Source organism: Mugil cephalus, chromosome 21, assembly GCF_022458985.1.
Source record: "Mugil cephalus isolate CIBA_MC_2020 chromosome 21, CIBA_Mcephalus_1.1, whole genome shotgun sequence".
NCBI classification, from domain to species: Eukaryota; Metazoa; Chordata; class Actinopteri; order Mugiliformes; family Mugilidae; genus Mugil; species Mugil cephalus.
In genome coordinates, this window is record NC_061790.1 from 11,290,467 (window position 1) to 11,295,751 (window position 5,285).

Here is a 5,285-nt window from a genome sequence, read left to right on the forward strand (position 1 = left end):
GGACCTTTTTTTCTTGGTTGAAGATGAATAGTTAGTCTTTAAGGTTGATGGAAACATCCGCAGTTGAATGTACTCACTGACGAGCAGATACAGGACATATTAGTAATACCCTGAAGTTTTGTACTGCTGCAAATCACACATAAATATTGACTGTGTTACAATTATACCATGCAACCAGCAGAGGGAGCCCTCTCCTTACATTAAAAATATTTTGACCCATCAGAACTACATTCAGTCCCTTTGTAGGGTTTTAATAATTATTTCATTAGGTTTCACTGACATCATCAACATACCAACGGTTTAGCTATTTGTAAAAACTCATACAATACATCCAACTCATATAATTACGCCTGATTAACAGCAGCTTTAATGAATGGATGTGCACCATTTCACCAATTCACCAAACATCAAAAATGTCAAAGGATGAGCGACACGCAAATATAAAGGATGTTTTTATCTCCCAGTTACCTCTGCAACAAAGTCCCAGCTCAGTAAAACCAAATGAGATGAACATAAAACAGACGTCTGATATTTGCAGCGATATTTAAAGGATGGCTCTGCTGCTCTTGGCTAAATGTATGCTAATCTCCGCTCATATAACTGCTATTTACCAGACTGCGCCGGCTTAGCCCCCTCTCTGGACCCCCAGTAAAATGGCTAGTGATTGGTGCACAGAAAACTGCAACCATGGCAACCAGCTGTTTGGCAATTCCTCTGATGGAGGAGGTGGAGGGAAGGGATTGGCCTGCAGGTATATACCAGAATACTGACAAAGAGTCAGATAAACACACACTCCTGGGTTACTGTCTGGAGTCTGACAGACGCAGAGAGAAAATGTTGACTGTGGAGTGAAGTCACCCAAAACCTTTGACTCCGACGGTGTCATTCAGATGAATACACCCCCGCTTCCGTTATGTGCCTGCGTTTGGTGTCTTGTTTTTGCTCGTGTGAGAAGTCGAGTAGTCATGTTTTACAAGGTCGTGTCAATAGGTGCCGGTTAAACCCAGAGTGAGGCTCAAGGTCATGTGTGTTTGACTGCGTTCACAAGTGCATGATGAAAGCCTCTCCGAACTGTCTGTAATTGGTTCCCAAGGGAAAAAGGCCGTGTGCTTTCCCCCCACACGGACACATCACCATGATTGCTCATCCATCCAATGAAAGCCATAACCGTGCTCTCTATACCTTCTTCCACACAGAGCGGAAGACACAAAAGGTTGTGTGTACTCTATATGTTTGCTTGACCCAAATGTGGGAAAGATCTCAAGGAAATGGATGTCAGACGTTCCCACTTTAGGCTCCTGAGCCTCTCTTGATTAATGTTCTTCATGCGAGGCAGTAATCAGCGAACCGTGGGGGACGGCTGGCGTGGGAATAAGCAGATTGAGGAACTGATTGATTTTGAGGACGTGCGTTCTATCCCCCCCACCCCTTCGTTGGTTCATTTGGATTAATTTGTGCTCTTGTGTGTGTCTGCCTGTATGCTTGCATGTGGCCCAGTGTTTAGGCATCGGGAACATCGGGTGAGCAACCAGATCAGTTTCTAGCTTAAGCTGGTTGGTTTAACAAGTGGGATCAACAAATTGGGCACGAACTGAATTGTCTAGAATCTAGAACTGAAAGCCCCCAAGATTTGGATTATTCAGCTATTTTCTGCCAATGGACAACAATGATGTTCTGGGGGAAATAACATAATATAATCAATTACATCAACTACATTGCTCAAAAAGCCAGTCTTTAAATTAGACTGTGGGGAATCCTCATTACTGCCATTACCTCCACCACTATCAAAGCAAGATTATAAAATGTCTTATTTGTGTCAACAACTGATCTGAATCATTACATCACGTTAACACCAAGCGCAACACAGCGGTGAAGTCAGTTTAGCAGCTAATTACGTATGTGGTGTTGAAAGTGAACAGCGCATATGCCGCACAAGTTCATTTAAATGAGCTCGCAGTGAAATGCTGCTGTGTTTCGTCGACGGCATCGCGCCACCACCTACAAAATACTAGTCAACAGATGCCGGTGATACCATCTGGTAATGGTTATTCGCAGCTTAACCGTGCATTTTCACACGTCCCCCATTATCATTTACTTCTGTATTTATTATTAAGATAATTTTTTTGGCCAGTTGATAGTGATGAAGCAGCACTGTGACGATACGTCTGGCTGTGAGCCACTGTGAACCACAGACTCTGCAGATGTTTTCTACGACAAAATTGTAACACGGCCGCAATTTTATAGCAGACATGAAAGCAGAGTTTCATCACAGTACAGCATAAACTGTCACTCGGTCTTGTTTCAACTTTTGGCTCTTATCCCTTTCACTTGAAGAGTCAGTCAGTTCCTTTGTGTCTGGTTCTGCTTTTGCCTCTGTCGCCCTCTCTCTGTATCCTCGTGTTACCTCTTAAGCAGCAGACAGATGAAAACATCTCTCCGCCGCAGTGAATGGACGTGCTTTTGGACAATATTTCTTCAGCCCCGCTAAAGTCATTTAGATCAGAGGATCCAACCAATCAGGCATAACATTATGACCACTGACAGGAGAAGTAAATAACACTGACCATCTTGTGACAATACAATGTTCTGCTGGGAGATGTTTGGACTTCGCATTCTTGTAGATGTTACTTAGACATGTACCACTGACCGGACCAGACCCCCACCTCATAGAAATGACATTCCTTATCGGCTGCAGACAGATAAGGTTTAGGAACAACTCAAATAACATGAAAAACAGCACACGGTGTTGACCTGACCTCTAAATTCACTTGATCCCAAACAGATCAAGTATCTTTTAGATGCACCAGAACAAGTCTGATCCACAGAGGCGTTTTTCCATATACATACACAAACTGAATTTAATCAGTAGCAGAAGACGACCTGGACCGACCTCGTATTTCCACTCTCAGTCTTGTTGTACGTCAGCCTGTTCCAAGCTGGCTACATGAGGCATTTTAACTTCGACTGGGCTCTTTCTCTGATTTGACAAATGACACAATTTTCCTGATTCCATTAATACGACTTACAAAAAAAGAAAGAATCAGACATTTCAAGGCGGTTTAATCTTCCGTGTAAACACCACACTGCGTTTTATTAGTCTGAGCTTCAATCAAAAGAAGTCTTCTTTTGCTTTTGATGAATAATTCTTTCTGACTCTTGAGTCGTATTTGTTATTCTTTCCCCCACTGTTACGTCCGTGCACTTGTAATGAAGCACGTAGTCCGTGTTGTTTTGCTAAATGAAAATAGGCTCTTTAATTATCCACCTCTACATAATTCACTAGAAACAGATGGCATGAAGGAGAATGATCTGAACTCACCCCCTGCGGATAGACACATCGCCCCAACCCCCCCCACTCCCCCCCACCCCCCTCCCGCCCCGTGTTGTCTGAATAGGCTTGCCCTGCATGAGGACACAAAAAACACACACAGTCTCTCAGCCGTGCGGTGCATACAGCATCTATGTCTGAGACCATTTACAGCTGACCGGTGTCATCCCTCTGGGTACGACCGGGAAGGGCCAATCACAACAAAGGAATCAAACCTGGAAAAACAAGTAGTTGATGGAAAAACAGGCCAGCAGACATATGGCTGTGTGACCCAAGTAAATAGTGCTATTAAATCTAAATCCCTCAATTAAGCCCTCGGGTGGCTTCGGTAGTATTGTCTACACAGTGTTTATAACAGCCGTGTTTACTGTCTAGTGTTTATTGTGTTAGGGAAGGGTAAAGGAAATCTGTACTGGAAAGCAAACTCTGTAAATGCGTCCCAGCTGGCGTTATATATCGTATCTGTTCCATCATATCTATTCATTAATTGGTAGTAATAGTTTATATAATAATGTCTGACTCCTTCAGAGAGTCTATTCTTGTAAAATGTTGGCACCGGTGGTTCCCAACATTTTTGGCTTATCACTCAGCCTGTGACCAAGAGAAACGGTAAAACGCTTTTTATAGACTAACAATCTAATATGTGATGATAGTACAGAACATGTCCGTTGTGTTTTCTAAATGAATTTGCAATTTTAAATGAAGGACTTCTCCCCCGAGCTCCTGCCTCTGCACACACGTTATTCACTTACGATACAACACTGTCACGATATGTTACAATAAGAGTCACGATACATTCATTCTTTAATGCACGATACACTGCTAAACAGGCACAGCAGGAATTTTGTGTTTATTCACATCATTGCAATATATTTTTTTGTGCACAAACGTTGGTCTGGAGTCTCTCCGTTGGAAACTGATTTTCCTCTCGGATCATTCGGGCGAGCTTTACGCTTTGGTGGAAATATCAGAACTTTGGACTAGTTCTAGCTAAAATTGCTTAGGATGCACAAAAGCTCCTCCTGCTTATTCGGGCCGAATCTGCTCCGTGTGTTCGCCTCCAGCTGCAGCAGCTGTAGAAATGGTCGGTGACGGCGACAGAGTCCGTGCGCGCTACAAACTTCTCTGCCTAAAGAGCGAGAGTTGTAACATTCGTGTCTGGAGTGAAAGTGAATGGACTCAGTGTAGTGAAACTGAATTGCTTTCCCACGAGGGTGCTGCAGGTTTTGCCACACACACACACACACACACATATGAAATGTGTAAGTGGAACACGTGCATGTGTGTGATATAGTATTTATGGGGTGGAGCGAGGAGTTAGTTCCCAGGGATTTGGTTGTACTTAAGGCTGAAGAAGAATGAAATATTAAGAACGCGTCCAAAACACACGCACACATTCACTGAAAGTTACTCAGTCTGAAGTGACTTCTTTTAATCCTTTTTAATTTTTTTTAATTAACTGTCACGTTAAATTGATTTCGGCTAATGACGCTGTGAATGCTGCAGTTTACACTGTAGGATAGAGACGCGAGTGTCGTGCAGATAAAAGAAGGAAAACATCTCTCTCTCGCCTAAGTCTGTGCAACGAGTGATGCTTTATAGCAGAATTGCCTGTCACATGAATGAACGAGCAGGCTGCCAGCCACAGTGTGGCATGTTCCAGTGGCTGTGAGATTGGATCGATCTTCCAGCTGTAGAGAAGCGGCTGGAGATGCTCCTGCTCTCTCGTCTCTTCCTTCAGCATCCCTGATCATTCACGGTGTCTGTCTTCTCCCCTTCTCCCTCTCGGTTTGTGTTAAGTAAGCCATGATGGATCGCTGCATCCACTAGGGAGAGGGAGGGAGGTGGGGGGAGATATGGGGAAGGAGAAAAGGGGGAGTCGAGGAGGAAAACATAGGATCAAGAGAGAGAGTGGAAAGATGGAGAGGGGGGATGGGAAGGCATGAAATTTACAGCA